Genomic DNA, 9,624 nt, shown 5'->3' with positions numbered 1-9,624 from the left:
AAAGTTAAAGTCGCCTCTTGTTAGCCAGAGAAAGAGAGAGAGAGAGAGAGAGAGAGAGAGAGAGAGATCCGCGGGTTAACGTCCGTGCTTTCTTCTCCTTCCGACTTTCATCTTTTACCTCTCCTTCCTCCATTCTCTCCCTCCATCTCCTCCTCCCATCACTGTCATCGTCTCTCATCCTTCTTTCTCCTCCGTCCTCACCCATCTCCTCCCCCCCCCTCGGTCTTCCCCTCCCTTCTTTCCTCTCTCTCTCTCTCTCTCTCTCTCTCTCTCTCTCTCGTCTGAAAATATAGTCCTTTCCAAAATAAACAGATATATAATTACAAAAAGACCTTGACACAGTAACTTAGTGGTCTACAAAATGACAGACGAAATTTAACAGAAGTGTCAGGTGTTAAAGTTGGAAGTGTAGATGGAAAATGTATGAAAATATGGACTAGAAGATAAAAGCAACTCCTTGGGTCAGAGACATTGATATTTATGTTTTCCAAAGTCAAAACCCCCATAGCAGTGTGATGAGGCAGTGGGAAAAGGAAACGTGCTCAGAATATTTAGCAGAATTTTTCCATATGAAAGAGTAAAATAATGATGCTGATGATGAGGTTAGTCAGACCACACCTGGAATATGCTGTCCAGTTCTGGGAATCACACTTAAAAAATGAAGTCACCAAATTGGAAAGAGATCAGGGAGAGGCAGCCCGATTGATTTCCGCATTATATGTTAAAAGCTGTGAAAAACCGCCGAGGAAACTTAACCTTTTCTTTCTTAAACAGAGGCGGCGTATAGGTAAATTAATGGAATGCAGCTGAATCATATATACAAGGCTTTATCACAGTAGACAGAGAGAAGCTTTATACAGTAGTTCGTCTGCTGCCCGCCAGGGGTAAAGGTCTCAAACTAAGAGAACTTACCATCAATTATTTCTCTCCTAATGGCATAGTAGGGATTGATACAAGCTCTCGAAATACATAGTAGTTCTTATTGGATTTAAAAAAAAACATAGATCACTGTTTGTCAGTTGGTGGCATTGTGACATCATAAACATATCGTGTTCATTTCTTAATGGATAGCACGTGAGCTTAATGGTACTGTTCTGAAGTTAAAAATACATATATTAGTAAGGGTCACCTAGAGTGCAGTTTCCGCGGCCTGCAGTTGGTCTAAGGGCTGAACATTCGTCTTTGCCGTGTGACAATGACGTTCGACCGATAGCCGTCAATTCGAATCACGCCAGTCTTGCTTGACCCTCTGCCCTTGTGAATCAAAACGATTGATTTAACAAACCAGCTAGTCAAAGGTCAAGGTCACATTGGAAGGTCAGCAGTTGTTCTGATCTGATTTAAACCAAACGGTTGAGGGTAAGGCAAGAACGAAGGGATTCGAATTTGAGTACAGTCAGTCAAAGGTCAAGGTCTTGGGCAAGGTAGACGTTTGTTTGCATAACCCAATATGTTTATGCTTTTAGTAATTTTTTGTCTTGCATGTTTTCCGGTATGTTTTCTGTTTTTATTCAGCTTCTTACCTTTCTCTTTTCTTCTATCTGTCTCCTCTCTCCTTTCCGTACTTTCCTCCCCTCTCCGTTCCTCCTTCCCTCCATCTCCATCCCTCGTGGCTACCCTCCTCCATCCTGCTCAACTGAACCTCATCCATCTTTAGAATCATCCCTACCTCTCATTCATCACTCACCCCTTTAGTCCCCCTCCCACTCAGTCCCTCTCCCCTTCTCCCTCTCCCACGTCCACTTCCTGTTATGCTCCCTTTTCTTCACAGTTTCCTTCCACTCTGTCTTTCCACGCCCGTTATTCGCTTTCACTTGACTTTTCATCCTATCTGTCTTTTTCCTCAGCCTCTCCTTGCCTATCCTCATTACCCCTTTTTTGTGTCCTCTTCCTTTCTCTCCTTTTTCCTTCTCCCTCTCCTTCTCATTCTTGCTTTACCATCCCTTTCCTTGTCTCATGCAACAGATATCGTAGTCATATTCTGCTCTCTAAAAAGCGACTCCAGGACCAACAGACTCTTTTCTTTCCTTTCATCTCCTTAATTATTTTTTCCTTCGCCGTTTTTCTCTCCTCCCTGTCCTCTTCACACTGTCCCTCCTCCTTTGTGTTCTTTTTCTTCTTTCTTTCATTCGGTCCCTTAGTTATCTCTCTCTCTTACAGCCTTCTCACCTTTCCCTCCATCCCCAATTATTTCCTCCATCTTCACTCCGTTATTCCTTGCTTGCTTTCCTTCCCAACATCTTCCTGTTTTCTTCTCCCTTCCTTCTTCATTCTTGCCTTTCCTCTTTCTTCTTATCCTCCCCCTTTCCCACATATTCCTTTTCTCTTTCTTCTTCATTCTTGCCTTTCCTCTTTCTTCTTATCCTCCCTCTTTCCCACATCTCCCTCTTTTCTTCTGTCTTCCTTCTTGCCTTTGCTCTTTCTTCATCTCCTTCTCCTTTCGCCATTCACACTGTTGTTTCCTCTTCTTCTCGTCTCCTGTTTTGTCCTTATTCTTTTCCCTCCCCCTTTTCCTCTTTCCATTTTCCCTCCCTTCCGTATCTTTAGTCCATTCCCTTCCCCTTTTCCTTCCTTATCTCCTTGTAACTTCCTCCCCTTCTCAGTCTTTTTTCGCTCCTCTCTCTCCTTCCTCTTTTCACTCTATTTCTTTTCTCCTCTTCCTCCTTCCTCTTCACTTCCCGTCCATCCTCTCCTCCACTTCCTCTCTTCATCCCCTTCATACTTCCTCCGTTTCTTTATTCCTTCCCTCCTTTTCACTTCCTCTCTCCATCCTTTTCTCCCTCCCTCCTACTGTCCTTTAATCTTTCCCCCTGCCTCCTCCATCCCTCTTAATTGTCCCTCTCTCCCACCTTTCCCCTCATTATTCCTTTTTCTATTTCCCTTCTCCTAATTTCCTTTCCTTCCCATCTCTCTTCCCTCCTTCTCTTCATTTCCTTCCCTCCTCCTCCTTCCCGTTCCCTCCTTTTCCCCTTCCCTTCCTTCCATCATTCCATTCGCCCTCTTTTTCTCCTCTCCTCTTTCCTTTCCTTCCCACCTATCTTCCTTCCTCCCTTCCCCTTCCTTCCTCCCTCTTTATCTCCTCTCCTCTTCCCTTTCCCAGCTAACTTCCTTCTTTCCACCTTCCCTTTCTTTCCTCTCCTGTTCTTTCCTTGCACCTCCTTCCCTTCCTATCCTCTCCTCTTTCTTCCTCCCTTTTTTTCTTCTCTTCCATCTTTCCTCCTCTTCCTTCGCATTCTCTCCTCTCCCCCTTCCCTTCCTTCCTCTCGTTTTCTCTCCTCTCCTCTCTTCCGTTTCCCTACCAACTTCCTCTCCTCCTCCTCCTTCCGGTTCTCTCCACTCCCCTTCCTTCCTCCCTCCTCTTCTTCTCCCTTTCCTTCCCACCTTCTTTCATTCCCCTTCTCTCTCTCTTCCCCTCCTCCCCCCATCCCCCGCTGGTGTCGTGTCAGGCGGGTGTGTCTCACGTCCGGATTAATGAAGTCTCACTCAGGCGCTCACTGGCAGGATTTACGGATTGACGGGGAAAGAGACCAATCACCTCAATCGGGGGAGGGGGGATGAGGGGGAGAGAATGGGGGAGATGGAAGAAGAGTGGGGGAAATCTGGGAGGGGGGGGAAGGGAGTTGGAAAAAGGTGAGGAATGAGCGAAATGAGAGAGAGAGAGAGAGAGAGAGAGAGAGAGAGAGAGAGAGAGAGAGAGAGAGAGAGAGAGGCACAGCAAAAGGTAAGTAGGCTGGTAGGTTAGTAGGCAGTCAGGTATGTAGGTAAAGGGCAGAAAAGAGAGTAAAGAAAAATCGACTTGCAGCGCACACCCTAACATCAAAAGACTGGCGGGGAGAGAGAGAGAGAGAGAGAGAGAGAGAGAGAGCGATAACATTACCAAAGAAAAGGCGAATCGAGACTACACACACACACACACACACACACACACACACACACACACACACACACACACACACACACACACACACACACACACACACACACACACACACACACACACACACACACACACACACACACACACACACACACACACACACACACACACACACACACACACACACACACACACACACACACACACACACACACACAGCTTTAATGTCCACCATCCCACCTTATTCTGTCTCTCTATTCTTTATCCTATCCCATCATCCCCTCCATTGTCCATCCTGCCCTCCATCCCATCCTATTCCATCCCTCCAGTCTTATCTCTCTTTGACCCCATCATCCATCCTACCCCTCCATCACTCCTCACACCTTCACCCCTCCTTGCACTTCCATCGTTCCTCACACCCTCATCCACCCTTACTTTACTATCCTTACCCTCAGCTTGTAGAATTAGATATCATAATGATCGTCTTCTCTGTAACAAGCAGCCTCGAATGGTCCATTAGGTCTGTTGCTGTTTGCTTTCCTTTGTACTCCTTTGTACTCCTCACACCTCCATCCCTCCTCACACCTCCCGACGCATCTAGACACCCCACAAGATACCTTCCGTCACTGTCTGGCTCCTCCTCCTCCTTCTTTTCTTCTTTCTCCCCCTCCTCCATTTCTTCTTCCTCCTCTTCCTCCTTTTTCCTCCTCCTCCCAATCCTTTTCTTCCTCCTCTTCCTCTTCTTCCTCCTTTGGCATCACCACGCCTCTTTTGTGGCGCAGTGTGAGGGACCTTGGCACAGTGTTTTTTATTTGGACGTGCGTGCGTGCGTGTGTGTGTGTGTGTGTGTGTGTGTGTGTGTGTGTGTGTGTGTGTGTGTGTGTGTGTGTGTGAGGAATATTTGGGAAATGAAGGGGTATTTTGGATACTAAGGGAAGGAATGAGGAAGGATAGGTTTGCGGATGGTGCGAGGGATGGATGATGAAGGAAGGGCAGATGGAGGAGAGAAGGATGGATGACGAAAGGAAGGAATGAAAATAGATAGATGGGAAGGAAGGGAGGAATGATACAAGAACATGAGAAAAACGGTGTAGAAGATGGTGAAAACGAGGATTGACAGAAGGAAGGGAGGAGGGATAGGATGTAGGGAGATGATAATTATGTGGACGATGGTAGGTTATGACAGATGGAGAGGAGAAGGATGGAAGGATGGTTAGGAGTGTGAAGGAGCGTAGGATGGAGGGTAGGGATGGTAGGATAGGATGGGAGGGTGGATAGAGGAATGAGGATGTTAAGTTAGGTAGGAGGACGCAAGATTGGTAATATAAAGAGAGATCCTTAGGTATTTACTGGAAGCCCCTCAGATTCTTAACGTCGTGGCAAGGATGGTTCAGGATGGAGAGGATGGTAGGATAGGATAGGATGGTAGGATAGGGTTGTAGAATAGGATGGTGTGGTAGGATGGAATAGGATAGGATAGGGTGGTAGGTTGGGATAGGATAGGATAAGGTGGTAGAGGATGTAATAGGGTAGGATGATAGGATAGGATAAGGTGGTAGAGGATGTAATAGGGTAGGATGATAGGATAGGATAGGATAGTAGATGGGATAGGGTAGGATGGTAGGATAGTTAACCCCAACACACAGATGACGAATATTTTCTCTCGCTACAAACGATTTATTTCAACTTTGTAAAGACATTTCGTATTGAAGGAATTATTGAAGGTTTTATCTTTCCACTTCAGCTCAAAATGTCTATCCCAAGCTGAATAAAATCGTCTGGAGATAGCAAGCATAAAGTAAAATAAAAGGTTCTCGGACTGAAAGGATTAAGAGGATGGCAGGAGGGATAGTAGGTTAGATGGAAGGATGTAGATGGGTAGTAAAGTCATACCTCAGTCTGCCCTCTTTTATTTTATTTCTGCTGACAAAGGACGATTTTACCAACCTCAGGGAAATCCTCTCCTTGTGAAGGGGGGTTGGAAGTGTAAGTCCAGTGTTCCTAAACCCCCTATTGATCTCATTCCTGCTCCCCTCAGACGATTTTGTGAACCATGGGGAGGATCTTAATGGATGGGGATGAGGAAGAAAAATGTCCACTGGCTTTTTCTGTACTTTGACGTCGTTTAATTCCACTAAGAAACTAGAAGGAAGAGAAGGAAACGATGCGGGAAGGAGAAAAGGGAGAAGGAAGAGGAGGGAAGGAATAAAAGGAGAAGGAGGATGAGGGAAGGAAAAAGAGGGAGGGGATATAAGGCTGATGCGAAGGAAAAAAAGAAAAGAAAGTAAAGATAGAGGGAGGGAGGAGGGATGAAGGAAAAACAGAGGAGGAGGAGGAGAGTTAGGAAAAGAGGAAGGAAAATGAAATGACGGGAAGGAAAATGAAGAAAGACGCAGATGAGGGGGGGAAGAAGGGGGAAGGAGGAGGAAGAGGAGGAGAGAAGGGATGATGGAATAATTTGTATAGTCTGGCTACAGAGGCATAGGGAGGGGGATCGCCTAAGAAAGTACAAGCCGAGGCGAAGGATTTATTGCTGCAGGGATGAAAAGGAGGAGGGGTAGGAATAGGAGGAGGAGGAGGAGGAAGGAGAGGGGAGGGAGACCAAGAGAAGGAGAATTAGGTAAGGGGAAGGCTTGGGGAGGGAAGGGAGATGTGAGGGGAGGAGAGAGGATTGGGGGGATGAGAGAAGGGGAGAAAAGATGGGGGCAAGGGAAGGAGAAGGAGAGAGAGAGAGAGAGAGAGGTGAAGGCAAATGGGAGGTAGAAGAAAGGTGAGGGGGAGAGAAGAAGAATGATAAGGAGGAAGAAGATGCGAGTTATGAAGATAGGAAGAGAGGGTGGAGGAGGGAAAAAGAGTGACGAAAAAAGACGAAGGGATAAAATGAACACAGAAAGAGGATTGAGAAAGAAAAAATGCCAGGGAAAGTTAAGAAAAAAAGCAGAAATTAATAAAGAATTGTGGAAGAGAATAAGAAAATGAAATATACAGAGAGAAGACGAGAGGATAAGTAAAAAGAAAAACAGAAAAGAGGAGGGAAGGGATGAGAAAGAAAAATACTAAGGAAAGCAAAGGAGGGCCTAGATTAAATAATAACTTCAAGGGGAGGAAAGAGGGAAGAAGGAGAAAAGAGAGAGAATTGGAAGAGGAGGAGGAGGAAGAACTGAAAAAAAAAAATACTGAGAGAGAGAGAGAGAGTGAGAGAGAGAGAGAGAGAGAGAGAGAGAGAGAGAGAGAGAGAGAGAGGCAGGAAGGAGAAGGAAAAGAGGAAAACCCAATAACAAAAAAAAGAAGATGCATCATGAAAGAGCAAAGCCGTGATAAAGATGTCGATATGAAAAGATGGAAGAGGAAAAGAGGAGGAGAACGAGGAGGAAAAATGGAGGAGGAATATTGATGAAAGCCGTGTGGAGGAGGAGGTGGCGATAGGATGATAAAGAAAAGAGTAAAAGGAGAGAAGAATAAATGAAGGATATGACAGAAACGCGTGGAGGAAGAGGAGGAGGAAGAGAAAGAGGAGGAGGAGAAGGGGGAGGAGGAAGAGGAGGAGGAGGAGGAAGAGATAAAGAAATAAGTGAGGGGAGAAGGGAAGAAAGGAGGGAGGAAAAAAGCGAGAATGGAGAAAAAAAAATGAATTATAGATACTGACTGAAGCAGGTGAAGAGAGACGTGGTGGAAGAAAGAAGGAAGGAGGATAAAGAAAGGTAATAAAATAAGGGATGGAAGGAAGGAGGGAAGGAAAGAAAGAAGGAAGGAAGAAGGGAGGAAGGAAGGAAGGAAGAAGGGAGGAAGGAAGGAAGGAAGAAGTGGGGAAGGAAAAATGGGGAATGGAAAAAATTCGCACAGGGATGATGGAAGAGGGTAAGTAAGGAAATAATAAAAAGTAACAAAAGAGTAAAAAAGAGAGACAGAGGAAGGTGGAAATAAACGGAGACATAATACCATCAAATTAACATATTAAATACTGTATATAAGTCATACTAAATAGAGCAGTAATGGGAGGAGAAAGTGACAGGTAGAAATGCGATAACTAAAGGAGTGAAAAGAGAGGGAAAGAAAAATGAAAAGTGGAGAGAGAAGAAAGAATAATGGAGTAAAAATGCGATGATAGAGGAAGAAGGTGATGATGGGAAGAGAAAATAAAGGAGTAAAAAGAAAGAGGCAAAAGTAAGGAGGGAAAGAAGGTTAAATAAGATGAAAAAAAATACTGGAAGGAGAAAAGAAAACGTAAAGAAAGTATATTGATGGAAGGCGGGCTGAAGAGGGTGATGATGGGAGGATAGATACAGAAATATATAAAGAGAAGCAGAGAAAGAGAGCAAGGAAGATAGAAGAAGAAATAAAAGAAGAAGGAAAGAAAACGAATAAGTATGGAGACAAAAAATGGAGGGACACTGAGAGAAGGATGGGATATATGATAATAGAATGATAAGAATAAAAGAAGAAAAGAGGAAAGGAAAATGAAATAAGAAAATGTATATAAAAAAAGAAGAAGGATGTAGAGAGAAAAGAAAAATCGAGGAGGAATATTAGGGTGGGTAGAAAAGGTAGTGGTGATGATTAGAAGATGGTTAACAGGTAAAAGGAGAGGTGAAGAAAGGAAGGCAGGAAAGACACACACACACACACACACACACACACACACACACACACACACACACACACACACACACACACACACACACACACACACACACACACACACACACACACATGATGGATAATGATGAAAAAGCGGGGAGAAGGAGAAGGGGGTGATGATGATGATAGGCAGGAGGAAGGATGATATATAAAAGAGGAAAGGAGAAACGAGAGAAGAAACGGAGGAGGAGGAGGAGGAAGAAGATGAAGATGATGATGGTGATGAAGATGGTGATGATGAAAAAGAAAGAGGAGGAGGAGGAGGAAAAGGAGAGGAAGAATAAATGTAGATAATGATGAAAATACGATGGAAATGGAGGTGGTACAAGGGAATAGGAAGGACTGAAAGGATAATGAAATAGAGGAGGGTAAAAGGGGAAGCAAAGAAATGAAGGCATAAAGCAGGAGATGGAAAGATAACGGCAAACAAGGAGAGAGAGAGAGAGAGAGAGAGAGAGAGAGAGAGAGAGAGAGAGAGAAATACAAAATAAAGAGTAGCAATAGTAATAGCAATATAAGGGAGAGAATAAGAAAGGAAGAAGCTTAAAAGAGAGAGAGAGAGAGAGAGAGAGAGAGAGAGAGAGAGAGAGAGAGAGAGAGAGAGGGGGAGAGAGAGAGGGAGGGAGAGAGAGAGAGAGGGAGAGAGAGAGAGAGAGAGAGAGAGAGAGAGAGAGAGAGATGAAAGATGGGAACCAGGATAATGTCGAGGTGAGGAAGGGGAGGAGTGAGGAATGGTAGGGGAGAGGTGAGTGATGGGAGAGGAATGAGGGAGAGAAATGAAGATGGGAAGAAGGATAAAAGGAGGGGGAAGATAAGAAGGGGAGGAAGTAGAGGAGGCAGAGGCGGAGGAGAGAGAGGAAGAGAAAGAGAAGAAGTAATGGGAAGAGAAAAAGGAGAAGAAAAAAGAGAGATGAGAAGGAGAAAGAAATGATGAGGAAGACGAAGAATGATGATGATGATGATAATGATTTGATGATGATGATAAAACAGTGAAATATATAAGAAAACAGAAGGATTAAAAATGATGGGTAAAGAGGTGATAAGAAGAAAAATGTGCTGATGGAGGAGAAATTGTGTGAAAAAAAGAATGAGAGGAGAGAAGGAAGAGA

The sequence above is a fragment of the Coenobita brevimanus genome, chromosome 98 (assembly GCF_032717465.1).
Source record: "Coenobita brevimanus isolate Jiangsu-jjx chromosome 98, ASM3271746v2, whole genome shotgun sequence".
NCBI lineage: Eukaryota > Metazoa > Arthropoda > Malacostraca > Decapoda > Coenobitidae > Coenobita > Coenobita brevimanus.
Note: the sequence above shows the minus strand (reverse complement) of the source record.